At 45.2% G+C, this 26,058-nt stretch overlaps 1 long non-coding RNA gene across 1 annotated transcript in view; it reads left to right on the top strand.

Annotated features, from left to right (window-relative positions):
- Window positions 1-25,367, top strand: part of LOC144506515 (uncharacterized) — a 91,398-nt gene extending 66,031 nt beyond the window's left edge. Inside the window, exons 2-3 of the long non-coding RNA XR_013499918.1 lie at window positions 19,157-19,298; window positions 25,157-25,367. This is a non-coding gene — a long non-coding RNA (uncharacterized LOC144506515). The remainder of the gene's footprint in view (window positions 1-19,156; window positions 19,299-25,156) is intronic.
- The last annotated feature ends 691 nt before the right edge of the window (window positions 25,368-26,058 follow it).

The raw sequence follows: 26,058 nt of genomic DNA, 5'->3' as shown, positions 1-26,058 counted from the left end.
GGCATTTTCCTCATTTCTTTTTCTCTTCCTTGAAGGCAAAGCACCTTAGCTACCAGGGGCTCTCGGCTACCTTCACCAAGTGACTGTCTTCACATAAAGTGACTGTCAGATGTCTGTTCAGCTGTGAATATCTCAACATGCCAATGCGATAAACACACAAGTGCAAATTTCAGCAAAAAAACAGCACTGGACAAGAAATAACAAGCTTGTATTTATAGAGAACATTCCAGGACTACAAGACATCCAAAGCCAAGCTTTTCATGTGTACTCACTGCTGTAACGAAGGCAAATATCACAACCAATTTCCGCATAGCAAACATCCAAAAGCAATGAGATAAAGGACTGAACATTCTGTTTGGGCAGAATTTTACGCTCCCTGCAAGGTGGGTTCTGAGACGGTGGGGGAGAGGAGCTTTAAATTGAATGAACGAGATTCTCCCGGGAACCTGCCTACCCAAACCCAGACACAAATTCACACTTAGGTGGGCAGGACCTCAGGTGGGAAAATAACACTGTCACCTATTAAGATCCTTAAGTAGCTACTTAATGGCTACTACAGGGCCTTATCTCACCTAGCCTCAATTTTAGGCTGGCAGGAGTAGGTGCAGGTAGGGTTGGAAAGTGACATCTACACTTTGCTCAATCTTGGTCAGGAAATGGGGTGCAGGCGGGGATGAGAGGGGGCTCATTCTGATGCCCCCTCAGATGGGGTGCCTTCCTCCCACCAGGTCATCGGTGCTTTGAGACCCCCCTATCCAACATTACAATTGCCCCCCCCCAACCCTGACCCCATTCCCCCCTGACCCCGATCCCCTGCCCCCTCTACCCCATGTCTCCTACCTTCCAACCCCCTCCGGAACCCCTGTGACTTACATTTTCAAAGGTCCTGGGATTTAGTCCCAGGCAGAGTGCTGCAGTACTGGCCGCTCCTCCTTCCCAGGGCAGATGGAGGTCCCCACCCACTGCCAATTAATGCTTAAGTGGGTGTTAAATGCCAGTGGGAGTTAGAGAGTGGGTGATTGTGTGTTAGGCACTGGCTCTCGGGATGGCAAGGGCTGATTGGCCTTCTATAAAATCCTATCCTTCATATTTTCCAAAACTGACATCCTTTAAGGCCACTTGAGAGGCAGGAAAGGCCTCTGCTTAAGGTCTTTAGTGAAAGGCAGCATATATAACAGTGCAGAACCCCTTCAGTACTGTATTGCAATATTAGCCTAGACTACTAGCTATAGTCCTGGGGGTGGGACTTAAACCCACTCTATTCCAACTGAGAGGTGAGAGTGTGACCACTGAGCCAAAGCTGATGGCCCCCCACCAGCAAGAACGGCCTGAGTTTTCCCATCTATTGACCAGATGTGCCAAGATGAATCATTTTTCTCCAGCTGCTACCTGTGATCAGTATACTCTGTGGGAATGAAATATGGAAGCATTAGGTTTATATTCTTGAGAATAACATAGGGCTGTGCCTTCACTCACTATGTATTGAGTGAGGCGGTGCTCTATTATGATCTCAAAATAAAAGAATCATAAAATCCCTACAGTGCCATTTGGCCCATCGAGCCTGCACTGACCATAAACCCACACTGGCCCTATCCCTGTAACCCCATGTATTTACCCTGCTAGTCTGCCTGACACTTAAAGGGCAATTTAACATGGCCAATCCACTTACCCCGCACATCTTTGGACTGTGGGAGGAAACTGGAGCACTGTGGCCCAAGCTGGGAATTGAACCCGGGCGCTGTGAGGCAGCAGTGCTAACCGTTGTGCCACCGTGCCACCCCTCGAGAGAGGAGTAGCATGTGAGTGCAGAAAAGGCTGAATCCCGCTGGCCCCTGGCTGATGGAATAGGAAGTGGTGGGTAAAACAGCAGGAGCGGGGCTCCCTGTTGCTCTCAGGGGAAGCTTCCTGTTTGTGGCTGCTGTCCAGTGGATTGGTTGCTTACTCCATGAAGATGGGCAGCTTCATGGAGACGGCCTCCCTGCCCTGCAGCCCAGGACACAATGGAGCTTGAGCCTCCATGGCTCATACTGTGTGTGTGTGTGTGTGTGTGTGTGGCCGGGGGGGGGGGGGGGGGAATGCCTGCATGAAAGGCAGCTCCCATGGCCCTAACAATTTCCTCAGAGACATTTTCCCTCCTCCCATACCATCCTCATCCACCTAAATTTTCATTTCTCCATTTTGAGGCACCCTTGATCTCGCCTCACTGCCTCACCCATGGAGGCCGCTCAGGCTTCAGAGCTGCCAGCCCTCTGATTGGGAACCAACATCAGGAACCTGCTGCCTCCCTTTATCTTCCAGCTCGATGTTGGGGTCCTGAAGCCCTTCACAAGATTCAGTCCAAAGCGTCCGATAATATCAGGAACATGAATCCCTTGTTCGTAAACTTAGTGGCTGCTGCATTTGTCTGAGGTGCAATCACCGGCATGCACTACAATCTCGAAACAGATCAAGACAGAAACATCTTATCAGCTTCCTGAGGGGTGGCATAGTGGTTAGCACTGCTGCCTCACAGCGCCAGGGACCCGGGATTGCTTTCCAGCTTGGGTCACTGTCTGTGTGGAGTTTGCACATTCTCCCTGTGTCTGTGTAGGTTTCCTTCGGGCGCTCTGGTTTCCTCCCACATCCTGAAAGACGTGCTGGTTAGATGCACTGACCCGAAGAGGCACCGGACTGTGGCGACTAGGGGAATTTCACAGTAACTTCATGTAAGCCTTACTTGTAACTAATATAAAAACTTTACTTCACTTCAAAATACCCCAGTGTTTTTCATACAAAATGACCAATATCTAGTCTAATTATTATTAGTCACAAGTAGACTTACACTGCAATGAAGTTACTGTGAAAATCCCCTAGTCACCACACTCCGGCACCTGTTCGGGTACACTGAGGGAGAATTTTAGTATGGCCAATGCACCTAGCCAGCACATCTTTTGATAAAGGCAAAATACTGCGGATGCTGGAATCTGAAACAAAAACAGAAAAATGCTGGAAAATCTCAGCAGGTCTGACAGCATCTGTGGAGAGAGAACATTTCAACTCTAGATGACCCTTCATCAGAGCTCATCGTTTGGACTGTAGGAGGAAACTGGAGCACCAGGAGGAAACTCACTCAGACATACGGAGAATGTGCAGACTCCGCACAGACAGTGACTCAAGCAGGAATTGAACCTGGGTCCCTGAAGCTGTGAGGCAGCAGTGCTAACCACTGTGCCACCGTGCTGCCCTTAATCTATGGATTAAGATTGGAATCCCAAATTATGTTGAGCAGAGAGCGATTGTATCAAAAATAACCCATTGCAATTGTATTCAGGTTGATGTACTTTATATAAAGGTTAAAGTGGAAGGATAAAGTTAAAGCAACAATATTCCAAATGTGTGTCACATTCCAATTTGTACAGAAAATCACTCAACAGGAAGAGGAGTAATTATCACCTAGTCAGAGTGTGTATCAAATGAATACAAAGCACCAGGAGATGTTTGAGAAATAGATTATCAGGGTTAGCACACTGCCCTTTGACCTCTGGGACCTCCACCGGGCATGTCTGATACTAAAGTAAAATAAATCAATTTCTCAGCTCGAAAACCTGCTGCTGTGATAAGCACAAGAAATAAACCTGAAAAATAGTTCAAAGAATGAATTTATAGTTAAATAAGTTATCATTGCAACCCTTAAGACACAAATTTATTGGCCCATTTCATCGAATCTCTACAGTACAGAAGGAGACCATTTGGAGTCTGCACCAACCACAATCCCACCCAAGCCCTATTCCCGTAACCCCACACATTTACTCTGCCAATCCCCCTAACACTAGGGTCAATTTGGCATGGCCAACCTAGCCCGCACATCTTTGGAGTGTGGGAGGAAACCAGATCACCCGGAGGAAACCCACGCAGACACGGGGAGAAAGTGCAAACTCCACACAGATGGTGGCCCGAGGTCAGAATTGAACCTGGGCCCTTGGCACTGTGAGGCAGCAGTGCCAGCCACTGTGCCTATTGATGGTATTAAATATAGGAACATAGAAGATAGGAGCAGGAGGAGGCCATTTGGCCCTTCGAGCTTGCACTGCCATTCATCACGATCATGGCTGATCACCCAACTCAATAGCCTAATCCTGATTTCTCCCCATAACCTTTGATATCATTTGCCCCAACTGCTATATCTAGTCACCTCTTGAATACATTCAATGTTTTGGCATCAACTACTTCCTATGGTAATAAATTCCACAGGCTCACCAGTCTTTGGGTGAAGAAATGTCTCTTCACCTCCGTCCTAAATGGCCTACCCCAATCCTCAGACTGTGACCCCTAGTTCTGGAACCCCCCACCATCGGAAACATCCTCCCTGCATCTACCCTGTCTAGTCCTGTTAGAATTTTATAAGTCACTATGCGATCCCCCCTCATTTGTCTGAACTCCAGAGAAAACAATCCTAACCTAATCTCTCCTCACACCTCTGTCCTGCCATCCTAGGAATCAGCCTGGTAAACCTTCGCTGGACTCCCCCGAGAGCAAGAACATCCTTCCTCAGAAAAGGAGACCAAAACTGCACACAACACTCTAGGTGTGGCCTCACCAAGGCTCTGTAATTTTAGTTGGTTGTGTGAATGGTGAGCCTTAATCCTTGACATCAGATGATCTAACCTAACTCTGTCATTGTAGACAAACCTAAGCCATCAATGGAGGCTAATTTTTTTGAACAGCTGTGGGTGCTTGTTACAGCTCCAGATTTACCACATCTCCACCTTCTGCCATGCCTGGCTCTCTGCCAGCCATATGTACTTTTTTCACTTAAAACAGGATCAACTGAATTATATTGCAATTAATTGTACTTGAGTCATTATTCTGATTTTAACTGTGGCTCAGTAGCACTCTCACCTCTGAGTCAGAAGATACAATTCCCACCCCACTTCAGTGCATTTTCCAGGCAGGCACTCCAGTGCAATACGGAGGTAAAGGAAGTAAAGTCACCATAGTCCCAGATGACCATAGGCTGACTGGTGGTGATTTAATCTGAGGACCACCATACCACAGGCGAGGGGCGAGGTTGCGAAGGTTCATGAACAACTCAGCTGGTACAGAAATTGAACCCACGCTGTTGGTGTCACTCTGCATCATGCACCTGCTATCCTTTTAGACGAAGGGTTGGAGGCCCTTCCGTTTTTCTCAGGTGAATGTCAGGTCCCATGGCGGCACAATGGCACAGTGGTTAGTGCTGCTGCCTCACAGCTCCTGGGACCCGGGTTCAGTTCCAGCCTTGGGTGACTGTTTGTGTGGAGTTTGCACATTCTCCCTGTGTTGGTGTGGGTTTCCTCCGGGTGCTCTGTTTTAAGTTTATTTATTCGTGTCACAAGTAGGCTTACATTAACACTGCAATGAAGTTACTATGAAAATCCCCTAGTCACTAACTCTGGCGCTTGTTTGGGTACACTGAGGGAGAATTTATCATAGCTTCCTCCTACAATCCAAAGATGTGTGGATTAGGTTGATTGGCCAGCTAAATTGTCTCTTAGTGTCAGAGATTCACAGGATAAATACATGGGGTTACGGGTTAAGGGCCTGGGTGAGATTGTTGTCAGTGCAGGCTCGAATGGGCCAAATGGGCTCCTTCCACACTACAGGGATTCTATGATTCTATGGCACTGTTGAAGAAGAGCTGGTCATTCTCCCAGTGTTTTGTTCAGTATTCACCCTCAATAAACTTCTAAAATAGTTTATGTTGTCTTTTAATTGTTATATATAAGACTTGCTACCTGCAAAGATGCTGCCAAGTTTTCTACATTACCGAAATGACTAAACTTCACAAAATAATTCATTGGCTCGAAAACATCTTGGAGGAAGAATGTAGAGGTTGTAATATCTTGAAGAATTTCAAGGCACTATATAAATGCAAACTTTCTTCACAGGTTCAGAATGCTTTTACCATTGTAATGGGATTTTTTGCTGCACTGTGGAGCAGTGGGTGTGAGGAGGATAAGGGGTAAGGGCTGGAAGGAGGTTTCAGGTTTCGATTTTTACTCTTAAATGTTGGACACAATGCTGGAGCCCCGAGGCAAGGCCTTCCTCCCAGTTCCTTGCGTCCGGCACCTTCCTCTTTGGCATGTCCACTACAACTCTCACCAACGTTTATAGATGCACCATAGAAAGCATTCTTTCTGATTGTATCACAGCTTGGTATGGCTTCTACTCTGCCCAAGACCACAAGGAACTACAAAGGGTCACAAATGAAGCCCAGTCCATCACGCAAACCAACCTCCCATCCATTGACTCTGTCTATACTTCCCGCTGCCTCGGAAAAGCAGCCAGCATAATTAAGGACCCCATGCACTCCGGACGTTCTCTCTTCCACCTTCTCCTGTCGGGAAAAAGATACAAAAGTCTGAGGTCACGTACCAACCGACTCAAGAACAGCTTCTTCCCTGCTGCCATCAGACCTTTGAATGGACCTACCTCGCAATAAGTTGATCTTTCTCTACACCCTAGCTATGACTGTAAATCCTAGAACTTCTTTCCTAACAGCACTGTGGGTGTACCAGCATCATATGAATTGATAGGTGATAGTCAGCATGGTTTTGTGGCAGGTAGGTCGTGCCTTACTAACCTTATTGAGTTTTTTGAGAAAGTGACCAAGGAGGTGGATGGGGGCAAGGCAGTGGACGTGGTATATATGGATTTTAGTAAGGCGTTTGATAAGGTTCACCATGGTAGGCTTCTGCAGAAAATGCAGATGTATGGGATTGGGGGTGATCTAGGAAATTGGATCAGGAATTGGCTAGCGGATAGGAAACAGAGGGTGGTGGTTGATAGTAAATATTCATCATGGAGTGCGGTTACAAGTGGTGTACCTCAGGGATCTGTTTTGGGGCCACTGCTGTTTGTAATATTTATTAATGATCTGGATGAGGGTATAGTTGGGTGGATTAGCAAATTTGCTGATGACACCAAAGTCGGTGGTGTGGTAGACAGTGAGGAAGGGTGTCGTAGTTTGCAGGAAGACTTAGACAGGTTGCAAAGTTGGGCCGAGAGGTGGCGGATGGAGTTTAATGCGGAGAAGTGTGAGGTAATTCACTTTGGTAGGAATAACAGATGTGTTGAGTATAGGGCTAACGGGAGGACTTTGAATAGTGTGGAGGAGCAGAGGGATCTAGGTGTATGTGTGCATAGATCCCTGAAAGTTGGGAATCAAGTAGATAAGGTTGTTAAGAAGGCATATGGTGTCTTGGCGTTTATTGGTAGGGGGATTGAATTTAGGAGTCGTAGCGTTATGTTGCAACTGTACACAACTCTGGTGCGGCCGCACTTGGAGTACTGTGTGCAGTTCTGGTCCCCACATTACAGGAAGGATGTGGAGGCTTTGGAGAGGGTGCAGAGGAGGTTTACCAGGATGTTGCCTGGTATGGAGGGGAGATCCTATGAGGAGAGGCTGAGGGATTTGGGATTGTTTTCGCTGGAAAGGCGGCGGCTAAGAGGGGATCTTATTGAAACATATAAGATGATTAGAGGTTTAGATAGGGTGGATAGTGATAGCCTTTTTCCTCTGATGGAGAAATCCAGCACGAGGGGGCATGGCTTTAAATTGAGGGGGGGTAGTTATAGAACCGATGTCAGGGGTAGGTTCTTTACCCAGAGGGTGGTGAGGGATTGGAATGCCCTGCCAGCATCAGTAGTAAATGCGCCTAGTTTGGGGGCGTTTAAGAGATCCGTAGATAGGTTCATGGACGAAAAGAAATTGGTTTAGGTTGGAGGGTCACAGTTTTTTTTTTTAACTGGTCGGTGCAACATTGTGGGCCGAAGGGCCTGTTCTGCGCTGTAATGTTCTATGTTCTATGTTCTATATGGGCTGCAGTAGTTCAAGAAGGGGGGCTCACCACCACCTTCTCAAGGGCAATTAGGGATGGATAACAAATGCTGCCCTAGCCATTTTGATCCAAGATGGCACCGGAGCGCGGCGACTTATTGCAAGCTGTGCCCAGCATACCTTCTAATTCTATCTTTTACTCTCATTCTATGCTTCTCTATGGCTGCATCACTACATTCTGCATTCTCTCCTTTCTTTCTCTATGAACGGTATGCTTTGTATAGCGCACAAGAAGCAATACTTTTCACATGCGTACTAATACATGTAACAATAATAAAATAAATCAGATCAAATCTTCTCAGTTCTTCTGAAGCGGCCCACTCTACCTCCTGATCCAGATCACGCCAATAGATGGAAAATCCAGCTTCCGATCAGCAATTTTTAACAATCGAGTTTATGGAGCTGGGAATTCTCCCAGCTCTGTCCAACCAATCCCAGGTGCAATAATCTAGACCTTAATGTCAAATGTAGATCATATGAATCTCAACATGTCTTTCAGAACTGTGCTGGCACTATTAATTGTGCAAAGGTTCGGGAGTTGTTTCAAGGAGCAAAATATTGCAACAGCGTGAAATCTTAGTGACAACAGTATGTTGTACTTGCCAATAGAGTGTGCTAAATTTCAAGACCATTGCCATAAGACCATAAGCTTTAGGAGCAGAATTAGTGCATTCGGCCCATCGAGTCTTCTCCGCCATTCAATCATGGTTGATATAATTCTCATCCCCATTCTCCTGCCTTCTCCCTGTAACCCTTCATCTGCTTATTAATCAAGAACCTATCTCTCTCTGTCTTAAAGACACTCAATGACTTGGCCTCCACAGCCCTTTGTGGTAATGGCTTCACAATAATATCTTGACCCCGAGTCTCATGAACTGACCAATCAGCATGTGAAATCTCATGATAAACCCTTTCTTCTAATCATCAGCAGACCCAGAGATTAACATTAGCAGCTCTGAATACATTCACATGAAATTATTTTATGCACTTTTATCTTAAGTGGCATAATTCCTCAGTTAAAATAGAAAATCAATATATTCATAATGTAATATTTGACAGCTGAGATGTTTTTACTTCTGATTTTCCCTAAAGACTGTACAGTTCTCTAGTGAACAGTATCTGCCAAAGTTATTGTTTGCATATCGGAAATGTCTGCTTGCAAGCACCCAGTGTTAAGATGGGGCGAGGAATGTCAGGCTGGTGTGATCTTCTGGTAAGTCACATGGAGGTTGCTGGCTTGGAATGTTTCCAAGATGGCTTTGTCACAATTGCACTCTTCTTCCATTTAAATGCCATCAAATTTATGATAATTATAAGGCAATGCTGCTGTTGACATGAAGGAATCCAGGTTGGGTTTGGTTCTCTCAGTTCTGAGAAAACCCAGGAGGTCTGGGTGTTTACCTTGTATCCATTGTCTCCTGTCCCATTTTTCACGGATGTCAAAGCCATTAATGCCTCGAAGCAAAATCAAACTGATTCAAAGTGCTCACAATAGGTGAATAACCAGCTCATCATGGCCTGAGTTGTGTTTAGCTGCTCAAAAGTAAGGCCTTTTCACGATGAATTATGCTGGCACCACACTTGGAGAGATGTCGTGCTGTGCACCATCTCATTCATGGCCATGTTCATGCTTCTCTGCACCCTCCTCCACAGAGGAGGCGGCACGATGGCACAGTGGTTAGCAGTGCTGCTGCACAGTGGTTAGCAGTGCTGCCTCACAGTGCCAGGGACCCGGATTCGATTCCTGGCTTGGGGCACTGGGACACCGTCTGTGTCAAGTCTGCATGTTCCCCCCGTGTCTGCGTGGGTTTCGTCTGGGTGCTCCGCTTTCCTCCCGCAGTCCGAAAGATGTACTGGTTAGGTGAATTGGCCATGCTAAATTCTCCCTCAGTGTACCCGAACAGGCACAGTAACTTCATTGCAGTGTTAATGTCAGCCAACTTGTGACAATAAATAAATAAGCTTTAAAACAGAGGAGTGATTTTAATCTTCTACAGTTTTTATTTGGTAAGGATGCATTTGAGGTTTCAAAGTGATAGTTGCTACCAACAATACTCAACAGTACTGGCTAGCTTCTAAAGGACAGTCTCCCTGACTCCCTCAAAGGATCCTGTATCAATTGTGTTTCTCATAAACTGAAGCTGAACCCCTCCGAGGGGGGAGTTGGGGTTAAGTAGCTGCTCTAACCTCATTCGCACTTGCGACTGGATTAAAAATTGGCCAAACTTGTTTCACTCTAAACCCAGACAGATTGCAGTTGGATGTGACTTTTAGCACCTTTATCCACAGATTGGAATGTTATGTGATTGAGAAACATTAGGTGAAGGGTCAATGGCCAAATTACACAGTACGACTAGGAGGCAAGTCAAGATTAATCAAGACGTTGTGGTTAACTGTTGGCAAGAGTAGGCCTTTGCACGTCTATAGACCGTAGGATGGGGAAATTTGAGGGAGGTAAATTCTTCATTTTTGAGGACCTGGAATGGAAGTAGAATCATGTTGAAGTATTGGGGTTCTCACCTGCTGTTTGGACAGCTGGCGAGCGACCTGCGTCGCCTCCCTTTGAGAAGGCCCACCAAACCACAAGCCAATCAGGCAGTGGTGAGGCAAGCTTTCCCCTGAAATCAAGACCCTGGAGGCGGAAGTCTCTTGCCTACCGAGAGCTCTCAGCCTCTGACTGTGCTCGGCACACTGTCACTGGGGAGGTCATAGCTTCTACCACAAGAACAAGCACCTGGGTCCCAGGATTGGAGAGTGATCCGGGCCACACGGGGTGGGGGTGGTTTTGTGTGAAGGTGGTCTATGGGAGTGGGGTGCAGGAGGGTGAGCAGCGGGGTGGCCCTCTTCCTGATGTCCAGTCTTCAACCAGGCCTAACCAGTCTCCATCCACCACTACCCTGTACCGCCTAGCTGAACCTGTTCTCTGATTGACCAGTTCCTCTTTCAGCGCATCTCACTTCTTCCAAATAAAAGGTGTTGCTATGGGTACCCAATGCTGGAATGCCAATTTTCCATCTTTTTCATCATCAACTATGTTATTTCTTGGTTCACATATCTAGCCTGCATCCAAGAATGAACGGTGTAAAGTGTTCTGGCAGTCGCAGGGAATTTCTAGTTTTCCCCATCTGCCAGTGGTGTGCTGCAGGGATTAGTGTGCATGTTATTATAAGAAACTGCCTTTTCTGTCAACTATTCCTACAGCTGTAACCTCACAATGGAAGCTGTCTCTGTAAATTTAGTAGTATTTTGTTAAAAGAGTAACCCCAGACATTGTAGGAGTGCAGCTGGTTGGGAGGTTTGGTTTTAAACATTTTCTGTGTGTGTTTTTTGTCGCAGTTGACAGAAAGAAAATAGCTAGATGACAACATAACAAGCACCTCTTATTCCTCGTGGTATTTTGCTAACCTTGTGAAAGATTTGGTTCAGTGAAGCATCATATCTCCAACGGTGGCACAGTGGTTAGCACTGCTGCCTCACAATGCCAGGGATCCGGGTTTGATTCCTGGCTTGGGTCACTGTCTGTGTGGAGATTGCACGTTCTCCCTGTGTCTGCGTGGATTTCCTCCAGGTGCTCCGGTTTCCTCCCACAGTTTGAAAGATGTGCTGGTTACCATGCAAAATTCTCCCTCAGTGTACTAGAGCAGGTGCCAGAGTGTGGTGACTAGGGGATTTCACAGTAACTTCATTGCAGTGTCAGCGCAAGCCTATTTGTGACGGTAATAAATAAATAATAAATGGCCTCAGGAACAGTGCACATTCACGCATTGCTTTTGCCCCGCTTATTATGAAAACCGGGATTGCTTGGTCAGTATGGGCAAATGTTTTCGATAGACTCTTTTGCTTCCTGCCCAAACAACTTTCTTGGTGACACTGTACTTTGCCCTATTATTGTGGATACACAAAAGAGGTGAAATATTGAGAGCTGTTAATAAAGTGTTTGGTTACAACCCAGGTGCCACATGGAGCCGATGATCCCAGGTGTCTAACGCATGAGGTTGCAGCAGGTCCATTATATTTACCCTTGTATTTTTCACTCATTGAGATAGAATTACAAATAAATTACAGCAACAGACCATCCAGCCCAATTTGTCCTTGCTGGTCCTTATGCTTCACAAGACCCTCCTCACCCCTTACTTCAGCCAACACTATCAACTTATCCTCCTATTCCTTGTGTAGTCACCCATTTTTCCTTAAATATCTTTCAACTCTTCGAGGTTTGTGCACCTGAAATTTTGGAACAGGCTGTTTTTAGGTTAGAACTCTGGTGGGGGTGAAAATTGGGCAGTAGGTAAGCGATTGATTGTGGTAGGTTATTGGTAAATGTTGAAGTGGAATTTCAGCCCCCATCTACGCTTGATGTGGTTTCATAGTGTGATGATCATGATGCTGGGAAAAGCCTGTGTTTTCTTTTGTGCAATGTCCCTTGACAACCAAAGTGGGCTGGGGAGTACTCTAAGAGAGAGTTAACTGGTTTCCTCATTGTGACATCATTAGGTTCCAAGAAATGGCCTTATGACTTGAGGTTCCCACGAGGATAAACAGCTAAGAAGCAAAGGGTAAATAAAAAGCTAATTGCAAACGGAGTAGGGTCTATTAAGTCAGCTTGAGTTTTCTGTTTGGCAGTTCAGAAGACATTGAGAATTTTTGTAAAGTAGAACAAAACAAGATTCTATTCAAATTGAACAGTTCATAGAAACCCTACAGTACAGAAAGAGGCCATTCGGCCCATCGAGTCTGCACCAACCACAATCTCACCCAGGCCCTATCCCCATACCCCTACATATTTTACCCACTAATCCCAGCATCTCAGGACACTAAGGGGCAATTTTTTAGCATGGCCAATCAACCTAACTCGCACATCTTTGGACTGTGGGAGGAAACCAGAGCACCCGGAGGAAACCCACGCAGACACGAGGAGAATTTGCAAACTCCACACAGACAGTGACCCAAGCCGGGAATCGAACCCAGGACCCTGGAGCTGTGAAGCAGCAGTGCTAACCACTGTGCTACCGTGCCGCCCTGATATACCAAAGTTGTCTGCTTGACAATCTTCGAACAGATCCTGAAGTTGAAGCAGCTCATTGAGAATAGAGCAGAGACTGTGTCACTATGTGTGTCATACTGCTGAAAAGAGCAGAGAGCTGAAGGCAGGGAGGTCAACAGATTGCACATTGGGAAAGACCGACTGCTGCTGTTTCAGTGTTGCCAGAGCCCACCAGACAATCAAGAGGTCAGCGAATGGAATCTCTATGCCATTGAGGACTATTATGACCTGATTGAGAGGAGTTTTGTAGTTATGTGTCTTGACAGTCTAAGCATGCCTGGGAACCTTTGTTGGAACTCAAGGGCTAAAATGACTGAGTGGGAAGTGAGAGATCCTGCATTGTGGAGGTCACGTTGAAAAGACCATGACATTTCACATGATGACACATTGGTGCTTTGATTTTGATTTGATTTATTATTGTCACATGTATTGGTATACAGTGAAAAGTATTGTTTCTTGCGCACTATACAGACAAAGCATACCATTCATAGAGAAGGAAAGGAGAGAGTGCAGAATGTAGTGTTACAGTCATAGCTAGGGTGTAGAGAAAGATCAACTTAATGTGAGTTAGATTCATTCAAAAGTCTGATGGCAGCAGGGAAGAAGTTGTTCTTGAGTCGGTTGGTACGTGTCCTTAGACTTTTGTATCTTTTTCCTGACGGAAGAAGGTGAAAGAGAGAATGTCCGGGGTGTGTGAGGTCCTTGATTATACTGGCTGCTTTGCTGAGGCAGCGGGAAGTGTAGACAGAGTCAATGGGTGGGAGGCTGATTTGAGTGATGGATTGGGCTTCGTTCATGACCCTTTGTAGTTTTTTGCTTTCTTGGATAGAGCAGGAGCCATACCAAGTTGTGATACAACCAGGGTGAATGCTTTTCATAGGGCATCTGTAAAAGATGGTGAAAGTCGTAGCTGACATACCAATGTTTCTTAGTCTTCTGAGAAAGTAAAGGCATTGGTCGGCTTTCTTAACTATAGCGTCAGCGTGGAGGGACCAGGACAGGATGTTGGTGATCTGGACACTTAACTTGAAACTCAAGACTAAAAACTTAAAACTTGTTGACTAAAAACTTAAAACTAAAAGCCTTCGGGAAGTAATACAAGTGCTTGTAACTTTGTGAGGCTTGTTTAAAAAGTTTAAAGTTTATTTATTAGTCACAAGTAAGGCTTACTTCAACATTGCAATGAAGTTATTGTGAAATGCCCCTCGTCGCCACAGTCTGGTGCCTGTTCGGGCCAATGCATGTCTTTCAGACTGTGGGAGGAAACCAGAGCACCCAGAGGAAACCCACACAGACATGGGGAGAACGTGCAAACTCCACACAGACAGTGACCCAAGCTGGGAATCAAACCCGGGTCCCTGGCGCTGTGAGGCAGCAGTGCTAACCACTGTGCTACCATGCCACTTGCCTTTGTTGTATCAACTATTTAAAGTGAAATTTACCTCTTTGGTTGAAATTTCCAACTTGTGTTAATTAATGTTTCAATGATGTTGATCATGGTTCCCTTGTTACAGCAAAAACCTTAAGGAGCAAACTTTACTGTCCCGCCCGCCAGGGGAATTTTAGCGGGTGAGGGGCGGACCATGGAAAGATCTGTTGACCTCGGGCAGGATTTTCCGGTTCTGGGGCAAGCGAAGCTGGAAAATCCTGTGGTTTTCACACTGGTGGTTTTGCGGGGACTCTCTTATAGGTTATGGGTCTCTATGCAGTCATGACTATATTATTCTCCGGAACAGCCCACGAAGACTGAAATTGTGGCCACTCCTCCTTCAAAGTTCAAAAAGAAGGAAAGCGTTTGTGTTTGATATCATGCTTCGATTACCTGTTTGGATAGTCCAAACTGCTGTCCAACCTATGAAGTTGTTTTAAAATGTAGTAACTGTTGTAACAGTAGGAAAAACAGGCAACTAGCTTGTGTACAAGCAAGGTCCAACAAGCAACGATGAAATAAATAACCAGTTGATGTTAAAAGTTGTTTGAAGATTTACTACTTCAGTGCTGGTCATTTGGTTGTACAGAACTTGAGTATTGCTGAAAAAAAGAGACATGTTATCAAAACATGCACTCATCAGGACAATTTCACAATGCCTCTACCAATCAGAGTCCACTTGTTGACCAATCAGCACTATCTTGTCATGCATCATAAATTGCTGTTCCCTTTACAATTGACATTCTTGGCATTCTGTACTGATGAGTGCGAGACATAAAAGCTTTGACAGCATGCTTCTTTTTTGCAGCAATACTTTATAAGCGGCATGGTGGCACAGTGGTTAGCACTGCTGCCTCACAGCGCCATGGACCCGGGTTTGATTCCTGGCTTGGGTCGCTCTCTGTGTGGAGTTTGCACGTTCTCCCTGTATCTGCGTGGGTTTTCTCCAGGTGCTCTGGTTTCCTCCCATGGTCCAAAGATGTGCAGGTTAGGTGAATTGGCCATGGTAAATTCTCCCTCAGTGTACCGAACAGGCGTCGGAATGTGGCGACTCGGGGGTTTTCACAGTAACTTCATTGCAGTGTTAATGTAAGCCTACTTGTGACTAATAAATAAACTTTAATGTTGTTGTACGACTAGTAGTGGTCATCACACTAAGAGAGCACCCCCCCCCTCACCTTTGAATGGTTTAAAAAGAATCTTCTGGATCCATCTGAGAGGGCAATTGGGCTTGAGTTTGGCATTTTTTTCAAAGAATGGTACCCCTGACAGTGCAGTACTCCCTCAGTATTGCATTGAAGTGTCGGCTTAGATTATATGAAAATCTCCTGATAAGGGTCACTCAATGTAATTGTGAATCCAGTTGAGTATCCTATGTGTCCATAGACCATGCATGCTGAACTGGCATTAGCAGTAGCAATTGGAAAATTGAATTTATTTTAAGCTTTTAAGTTTATTTTATTAGTGTCACAAGTAGGCTTATATTAACACTGCAATGAAGTTACCGTGAAAATCCCCTAGCCGCCACACTCTGGCACTTGTTCGGGTGCACTGAGGGAGAATTTTGCATGGCCAATGCACCTAACCAGCACGTCTTTCAGACTGTGGGAGGAAATTGGAGCACCCGGAGGAAAACCACGCAGACATGGGGGAGAATGTGCAGACTGCACTTATAAATTTTATTTATTACTATCACATGTATTAGTATACAGTGAAAAGTATTGTTTCTTGCGTGCTATACAGACAAAGCATACTGTTCATAGAGAAGGAAAGGAGCGAGTGCAGAATGTAGTGCTACAATCATAGCTAGGGTGTGGAGAAAGATCAACATAATGCAAGGTAGGTCCATTCAAAAATCTGACAGCAGCAGGGAAGAAGCTGTTCTTGAGTCGGTTGGTACATGACCTCAGACTTTTGTATCGTTTTTCTGACGGAAGAAGGAATGTTCGGGGTATGTAGGATCCTTGATTATGCTGGCTGCTTTGTCAAGGCACCGGGAAGTGTAGACAGACCCCAGCCAGGAATCGAACCTGGGTCCCTGGCGCTGTGAGGCAGCAGTGCTATCCACTGTGCCATCGTGCCATGGAATATTTCCTATGGTATTGCTTGACCTCAGGTTGCAAACATTATTATCGTGGCTGCCAACACAAAGGCAGGTTAACCGCGCTAATACAGATTGCACTTTTTCAAAACGAGCTTTTATCTGATATGAACTGGAAATGACAGGGAGAGCTGTTGAATGTAAAGTCTGCGATAGGCTTTCTTTATTTGCGCTGTAAATTTGATATTTGCCGGCTTGTCACTTCAAAGAAGAAACAACAGAAAAACGATTATATAGGAGCCGGGAAGCAAATATCATCAGGATGAAACACAAACAGTTCTTTGCGGCAGGAATCTAAATCATAGTCAAAAATAATATACTATGAACGTTATAATTGCAACCAGCTTAAACAGCAGGTTCTTATATAACAAGGAACAGCAGGGGGTCACAGGACAGAAATATATAAACACACACACACATGCACACACACACAGCCCTACCCGTAAGCACATACTGATACACAATATATAAACATACTAATGCACAAAAACCTAAGGAATTCATGGGTTGAGGATGGGGTGACACAGCAGGATTCTCAAGTATTTTGAATGACTCTTATCAGAAAGGTTGCATGTGTGAGAACGCGATTAATCTAGCTGATGACGCCACTCATGGCCAAGTTTCCAGTTGATAAGCATTGTCCAGACTTTACACTTCTCCCTTATGTTGCCTTCGAAAAGTTGTAGGTTCAAGCCTCATTGCGGAGACTTGAACAGAGAATCTGGGTTTACATTTCAGTGTAGTGCTGAGAGAGGAGGCTAGCACTGCTGCTTCACAGCTCCAGGGACCTGGGTTCGATTCCTGGCTTAGGTCACTGTCTGTGTGGAGTTTGCACATTCTCCTCGTGTCTGCATGGGTTTCCACCAGGTGCTCCGGTTTCCTCCCACATTCCAAAGATGTGCGGGTTAGGTTGATTGGCCATGCTTAAATTGCCCCTTAGTGTCCTGAGATGTGTAGGTTAGAGGGATTAGTGGGTAAAATATGTAGGGATATGGGGGTAGGGCATGGGTGGGATTGTGGTCGGTGCAGACTCGATGGGCCAAATGGCCTCTTTCTGTACTGTAGGGTTTCTATGATTCTATGATTGGCAGTACCATTTTTCAGGTGATATGTTAAAGTGAGACTCTATTGATACACAAACATACAGGCACAAATGCAGTGATCATCCACTCCGAGGCTTTTCCCCAGGATGGAGGTGTCAATTACAATGGGGCACAGGTTCAAGGTGAGAAGGGGAAAGTTTAAGGGAGATGTGCGGGGGTAGTTTTTCACACAGAGAGTGGTGGATACTTGGAATGTGCTGCCAGAGAAGATGATGGAAACAGGTACATTAGCAACATTTAAGAGGCATCTGGATGAATAGGGAGGGAATAGAGGAATATAGGCCGAGTTAGGGCAGTTTTCTTTTAGTTTAGTTAATGCATCATGATCGGCACAGTCTTGGAGGGCCAAAGGGTCTGTTCCTGTGCTGTACTTTTCTTTGTTCTTTGTTCTTTATGGAGGAACTTTGACTTCATGTCAGGAACTAGGCCACTGGCAATAATAGAGCATGCTATGGGACTGTTATCAATTGTGTCAATGCTGAATACAGGTGGTCCATACTGGCAAAAGCTGGACATAGGAAGGCAAACTGAGATGGTGGAAAAGTGTACAGAAAACCCACTGGAAGAAGTGACAACTAATACACATGTCTGGGAGGTGGCAAAAACATGTATGATAGTAAACTCTGATGATGCAGTCAGCCGTGATATTTCAAAGTGATTTTTCTCCAGTGAACCACATGTGTAAGGGCATAATACAAGATTTTTCATTTGATTTATTATTGTCACATGTATTAGTATAAAATGAAAAATATTCTTTCTTGTGCGCTATACAGACAAAGCATACCATTCATAGAGAAGGAAAGGAGAGCTAGGGTGTAGAGAAAGATCAACTTAATGTAAGGTAGGTCCATTCAAAAGTCACCGCGCTCCGGTGTCATCTTGGATCAAAATGGCTAGGGCAGCATTTGTTATCCATCCCTAATTGCCCTTGAGAAAGAATGCTTTCTATGGTGCATCTATAAAAGTTGGAGAGAGTTGCAGCTGACATGTCAAATTTCCTTAGTCTTCTGAGAAAGCAGAGGCATTGGTGGGCTTTCTTAACTATAGTGTCAGCATGGGGGGACCATGGTTGTTGTTGATATGATCACCTAAAAGCTTGAAGCTTTCGACCATTTCTACTTTGTCCCCGTTGAAGTAGACAGGGGCATGTTCCCCACTACGCTTCCTGAAGTTGCTGAAAATCTCCTTGGTTTTGTTGACATTGAGGGAGAGATTATTGTCGCCGCATCAGTTCACCAGATTCTCTATCTCATTCCTGTACTCTGTCACATCATTGTTTGAGTCCGACCCACTACGGTGGTGTCATCAGCAAACTTGAAAATCGAATTGGAGGGGAATTTGGCCACACAGTCATAGGTGTACAAGAAGTATAGTCGGGGACTGAGAACACAGCCTTGTGGGCACCGGTGTTGAGGATGATCGTGGAGGAGGTGTTGTTGCCTATCCTTACTGATCGCGGTCTGTGGGTTAGGAAGTTCGGGATCCAGTCACAGAGGGAGGAGCCGAGGCCCAGGCCACGGAGTTTGGAGATGAATTTCATAGGAAAACGGCATTGAAGGCTGAGCTGTAGTCAATATATATATGAGTCTGACATTTGTATCTTTGTTATCTGGTTTTCCAGGGTTGAGTGCAAGGCCAAGGGGATGGTGTCTGCTGTGGACTTGTTGTGGCAGTAGGTGAACTGTAGTGAATCCAAGCAGTTCGGGAGTCTGGAGTGGATTCGTGCCATGACTAGCCTTTCGAAGCACTTCATAAAGATGGATGTAAAGTCAAGCAACAGCTTGCGATAATCAAATATCTGCGTTTGTCCAAACCACAAACAAAACTTTGTCCTATAGTGTTTTCTTAATGTTCCTTCCTATGCTCTCGAAATAATAATACTCAAAATCAGAGAGGAAAATTTACTTCCAGACAGCTTCCTTCAGGCTCAAGTGACTGTCAAGGAAGCTGTTAGAGGAGGCACCACATGTTATAACCTGTGTATAAACCATTAACAATGCACAAAACACCAATAAGTGGTGTTTTGTGCACCAGCAAACTAAAGGATAAATATGTGGGGTTACAGGAATAGGGCCTGGGTGGGATTGTGGTCGGTGCAGACTTGATGGGCCGAATGGCCTCCTTCTGCACTGTAGGGATTCTAGGATTCTATGATTTGGGCCTTCCACAGCAAGCTGAGCCCTGCTTTGAAACTAAAGTCCATTCTAGCCAAGAATAAGGTTTGGAATTCCATGTATGCATTTCATCTGGTGGAGACTACCAGCAGGCATTTTGAGAAATATGTTATGGATTACATTCTGCTGACTGTAAAGTGGCTCTCACTAATGGCAGGAATTCGTAAACAAAGTCTAAAGCATGGCTTTACTGACTGGGAAAAATAATATTTACCATATTTAGCCAATGATTTGAATGAAGCAGAACTAGTTCCTCTTACATAAACATCAGTACTAATCCAAAATAAACTAACTGAATGGTCAAATGTGAATATATAATGGAGACCTGGTTGTATTGCGTCTGCATATTACAATCTGCTGCCTCTTTGCCCCATCCAATTTAGGCTTTCACATTCTAAATGTCACACATGCATAGATGCAAATACCTGTGCCATACGTGCACTTGATTTGTTGAAATGTCGTCATCATAAAATTGTAACAAGTCATAACTGAAGAGTCCAGACATGTGCCATAGAGAAAGTTGAGGTAGTCAATATTCAAAAACCACAGATTAAAATTGGATCGATGGCAAATAGGACAGAATTGGAAATCAACAGTCTTGTGTCCTCCAACTCATTGCAACAATAATAGGACTGAAAATTCATGATGTAGGCAGGGCTCAGCTTGCTGTGGAAGGCCCAAATCATAGAATCCTAGAATCCCTACAGTGCAGAAGGAGGCCATTCGGCCCATCAAGTCTGCACCGACCACAATCCCACCCAGGCCCTATTCCTGTAACCCCACATATTTATCCCACTAATCCCCCTGACACTAGGGTCAATCTAGCATGGCCAATCAACCTAACCCACACATCTTTGGCCTGTGAGAGGAAACCGGAGCATCCGGAGGAAACCCACGCAGACATGGGGAGAATGTGCAAACTCCACACAGACAGTGACTCGAGGCTGGAATTGAACCCTGGTCCCTGGTGCTGTGAGGCAGCAGTGTTAACCAAAGTGCCTGTATAAGAGTAGTGGCCAACATCGGTCAGTTGCAAATCTCTTCAGCTGCTATCTTGCCTTTTTCCCTGCACTGAAGACTCAGTATTGGAAACGAGGACTCCATTAATTCAGACAAAAGTGCTGGGCACTACTCTTGAGATCATGTCCAGCAATAGGTACGAATTCCAATCATTTCTACATGGCAAAAGCCAATTCTACTAAAGGTGCATTGACCTTTAGTGAGGCTTAGGTCATGGGAGGACAAAGGTCTTTCTTTCTTTCTCTCTACATAACTGAACACACCTTACAAGTGATTTGGGCCTTCCACGGCAAGCTGGGCCCTGCCTACATTGTGGTCTTTCAGGCTTATTATTGTTGCAATGGGTTGGAGGACACAAGACTGTCCCAATATTTTTAACGCAGCAAACAGAATTTCTTTAAACAAAATGATTAAACTTACTATTGTAGTTTCCTTTCAAATATTTGAAATATACTGAACCATTTTTCTGCTATAAGTTTGTTCCTCAGAAAAGCATGAGGATAGACTTCATCGAGTTGCCCAGAGTTACCATCCTGACAGTGCATTGAAGACATTGATCCACTTCTCATTGGTCCATACTGCTTTGGAACTGGAGAGGGTAGACATACTCCACTGATATACCAAGGCAGAAAATATCTCAATCTTAGGTTTGTTTCACAAGCTACATTGTGGCTATTGGTTGAGATCTGCCACCACACGAAGGAGATTTCCCTGACAGGCTGGGACTCAGAATAAATTGAATGGCCTTGAGCCTGGAAACCACTGGAAGTGAGGAATATTCTTGTGGCAGGGAGAAATACCAAACTGCCACACTGTTGGCAGCACCATGGCTTGGAAGAGATCCAGGGTGGCACGGTAGCATAGTGGTTAGGACTGCTGCCTCACAGCACCAGGGACCCGGGTTCAAGTCCGGCCTTGAGTCACTGTCTGTGTGGAGTTAGTACATTCTCCCTGTGTCAGCGTGGGTTTCCTCCGGGTGCTCCGGTTTCCTCCCACAATCCAAAGATGTGCAGGTTAGGTGGAGTGGCCATCCTAAATAGCCCCTTAGCATCCCAAGATGTGTAGGTTAGAGGGATTAGCAGTGGTCAATGTGCAGGGGTTATGGGGAAGGGTGGGGAGAGGGCCTGGGTAAGACACTCTGTCAGAGAGTAGGTGAAGACTTGATGGGCCGAATGGCTTCCTTCTGCACTGTAGGGATTCTATGATTCTATGACAAGCTTTATGGATATTAAAACTCCCAGATTGCAACAGTGTGACGTGTGTGTAAGAGGTCTGAGGAGAAAACTCCCAGTTTTCCTCTATAAGGAATTCCTGCACCATATATTGGAATGAAAGCTTCCTCCTGAATCGAATGATTAAAGTATGATTTGGAGCTGGTGATACATTATAGGATCTTGCATTCTGTACGTTGCTGTTGTGGCATTTACCTGCCCTGAATTTGCATGAAAATATGCGAATATAATTGTTGGGCATACATCCTAACATCACCATACCCTCACACAATGTTACAGTTGGCGGGCACGCATGGAAACATGAAGCATACTTGCCCACAATTAAATGGGCAATTAAACCTATTAAAAGGTCAGTTGTATAGAATTTGACATTACCTGTGCAATCTTGTTGTTGTCATGCAAGCAACGCAGGCAGAAAGCCATTCCTTTTTGATGGATATCTCAGGGGTTGGATGTGTTCCGCACTGGGCAGGCCTAAACTGGCCAGCCAGCTGAAATTGCATTTTGAACGCAATGTCACCCAGGAGAAAATTCCAATTTGGTGCCCAGCCTTGGCCTGCACAGGTTTCGGTGCCAGTTGGCACACACATTCTTAAACCCCTGAGTGCCACTAGGAATGGCCACCCCTCAACACATCTCCTCATCGTACCATGCCAACTCGGTGAGTGCAGGTCACTAAAACTATTGCGGCACTAGATCCATGCGTGGTGCAGTACATCATGCTCGTTGACCTGAACTGCCATCTCTGACCTGGCCTTCTTGACGAGGTGCCATGGCCCCCTCTTCCCACCCCACAGCATTAAAATATCTTGTCTGGCACCTACTGCCTCCACCAGAATGCCAAGGCACTCATCAGAGAAGCAGTGAACAGAGTGCACATTGGCCTTGCCCTGCTGCCTGGCATGCCTATCGGTTATTGGGGCCATGACTCCCGTGAACTGAGAGAAAATCTGTTCTGGACAGCTCCTCCCCAAATCCTGGCAGCCTTCAGGAAGTTGTCCCTGTCCTTTTTAAATCCCATGCCAAGTTCCCATTGGACCTAGTACCTGACAAACTCCCACCCCACCGCTAGGTCCACCTGACCAATCAAAGGATGCGGTCCCCACTGAGCAGGCCTTGACTGGCCAACCAGCCTAAAATCGCATTCTGAATTCAATATCGACCAGAGTCAAGTTTCACATCCACTTGTAGGCCTGCCAAGTGCACACACCCGACAAGCGTGAAATCCAGGCCAGTATGTGTGTACCCTGAGTTACTGTTTGCAAACTCTATCCTTTTCAGCTGTTATTAAATCTGTGATGACTGACATCCAAACAAGGTAAAGTCTGAGCGTTGGAGTTTTCCCTGAGATAGCTGACACAGAAATAACACTCTGAATTCAATCTATATCTGTGTCTAGGGCCAGGATTTTACAGCCCTGCCTGTCTGGTGGGATTTTACAGTCCCGCCAAAGTAAAAGGCAATTTAAAGGGCCCACTGCATCTTCTGGGTGTGAGACACACTGTGCTGGGGCCATACAATCCTGGCCTGCATCTCTATCTATATCCATGCAACGTAGCTAGGTTTATTTATTAAATTGTGATCTGAGAGGAAGCAGATTTCTTTCCTTCTGATTCTGCAGCGTATGGAAATTACAATTCATCATCTAGAAACCAGATGAAGAACTTACTCCCACTCAAACCCACCCCTCTGTCCTATCCCTGTAACCCCGTGTATTTACCATGACTAACCCTCCTAACCTACACATTTTGGGACACTAAGGGGCAATTTAGCATGGACAATCCACCTAACCTGCACATCTTTGGAGTGTGGAAGGCAACCGAGGGCCCAAATGAAACTTGCACAGACATGGGGAGAACATACAAACTCCACACAGTCACCCAAGGCTGGAATCGAATCTGGGTCCCTGATGCTGTGAGGCAGCATTGCTAACTACTGCGCTACTATCCATTGACTCCGTCTACATTAGGTGAATTGTAGTGGGCCCAGGCCGTCTGGGAGACTGGAGTTGATCTGTGTCGTGACTAACCTTTCAAAGCATTTCATAATGATGGATGTCAGAGCCACTGGGCAATAGTCATTACAGCATGCTGCCTGGCTTTCCTTTGATACAGGGATGGTGGTCGTCTTCTTGACACAGGTAGGAACTTCAGATTGGTGCAAGGAGAGGATAAAGATGTCTGCGAATACACCCCCCAGCTGGTCCACGCAAGATCTGAGTGCTCGTCTGGATACCCCATCTGGGCTTTTCGTGGGTTAACTTTCAAGAAGGCCGATTGACGTCTGCGATGGTGATCTTGGATACTGATTTGACCGAGGCTTCTGGGGTCTATGACGACTCCTTGCTGACCTCTTGCTCAAAACGAGCAATGAATGCGTTGAACTCATCAGGGAGGGGCGCATTGTTGCCAGCGGTTCTACTCACCTTCATTTTGTAGCCTGTAATGCTCTGTAGACCTTGCCATAATTAGTGGATGTTTGTGTTGCTAGCCTGGGACTCTAGCTTGGTCCGGTATTGTCTCTTGGCATCTTTGATGGTTCTCTGTAGGTCGTATCTGGATTTCTTGTATAGGTCAGGGTCACCAACTTGAATGCCTCAGACCTGGAATCATAGAATTATAGAATCATAAAATCATAGAATCCCTACAGTGCAGAAGGAGGCCATTCAACCCATTGAGCCTGCACTGACAACCGCAGATGCTGGAATTTGAATTAAATTTAAAAAGTATCTGGAATTAAGAATCTACTGATGACCATGAAATCATTGTCGATTGTAGGAAAAACCCATTTGGGTCACTAATGTCCTTTAGGGAAGGAAATCTGCTGTCCTTATCTGGTCTGGCCTACATGTGACTCCAGAGCCACAGCAATGTGGTTGACTCTCAACTGCCCTCCAAGGGCAACTAAGGATGGGCAATAAATGCTGACCAGCAGCGATGTCCATGTCCCACGAATGAATAAAAAAAACCCAATTCCTCCCACTTCAGTAAGCAGAGGATGTCCCTGTTCATCCATGGTTTCCATTTGGGAAACACTTGGATTAACTCCTTTGGCACACGGTTTTCTACACACTTACTAATGAAGTCTGTTTCTGGAGTGGTGTACTCATTGAGATTGGTCACTGAGTTCTTGAATATTGACCCATAGGAGATCATCTGTTTCATCAGGCCAATATTGCATGATTTTCTTTATCAGATTCTCCCGATTCAAATACACCGGAGCCAGAGAGAGTTGCAAAGGAAGGAGGTATGGCTCCTAGATACCTAATCAAACACAAGAAGGAAATAGAAAGCAATGAAGGTGATCAAGGTAGAAGAGACAAATGGAAATCCCGCATATCCAGTACAATCTGACTCACTACGAACAATGCCCTAGGACATCTGACAGTCAAATATGGAAAGGTTTGGATCAGGTAAATTCTAAATACTAAACTCAAATATAATGATCCAGTCGGACCAAGGGAAAGTAAATTTCAACTGAAAAAAAAATTAATTTCAAGCAATAAGTGATAATTGTCTCGGTCAGGTAGTAAATTGTAAGGGTCCTCAAGCTTGCTGGGTGTCAAGAGTTACTCAAGGCATAGGCTTCATTGGGTTGTATGATGTTTCCTCAACCTTGACTTTCCTGATGATTGTATTTTCATAATTTGCAGTGACTGCTGACTTGACATTGATTGATTGGAAACTGAGTGTAAACTGGAACGGGCACATGTGTTGGAATGTCTTGTGTTAACTACATCTTTGATATTTTTTGCACTCTAAAAACAACTATAATTATCCAATAATTTGAAGTAATGTAAGAAAAACAAAGTAGGAATTCAATGCCGAAAGAATTGAATTATCAGATGATATGAATTAAGCGCCTTCAAATTAAGAGTAGTGATAAGTAGTCCTGCAGATGAGGTTTAAACATTAAAAAAACTTTGAAACTTTAAACTTTATAAAAACTTTTAAACTTTAAGGATGGCACGGCGGCACAGTGGTTAGCACTGCTGCCTCTCAGGGACCCGGATTCGATTCCCGGCTTGGGTCACTGTCTGTGCAGAGTCTGTACGTTCTCCCCGTGTCTGTGTGGGATTCCTCCAGGTGCTCCAGTTT

The sequence above is a fragment of the Mustelus asterias genome, chromosome 17, assembly GCF_964213995.1.
Source record: "Mustelus asterias chromosome 17, sMusAst1.hap1.1, whole genome shotgun sequence".
Lineage (NCBI taxonomy): Eukaryota > Metazoa > Chordata > Chondrichthyes > Carcharhiniformes > Triakidae > Mustelus > Mustelus asterias.
The sequence above is the reverse complement of the archived record's forward strand: the minus strand, read 5'-3'. Positions and strand labels throughout refer to the sequence as shown.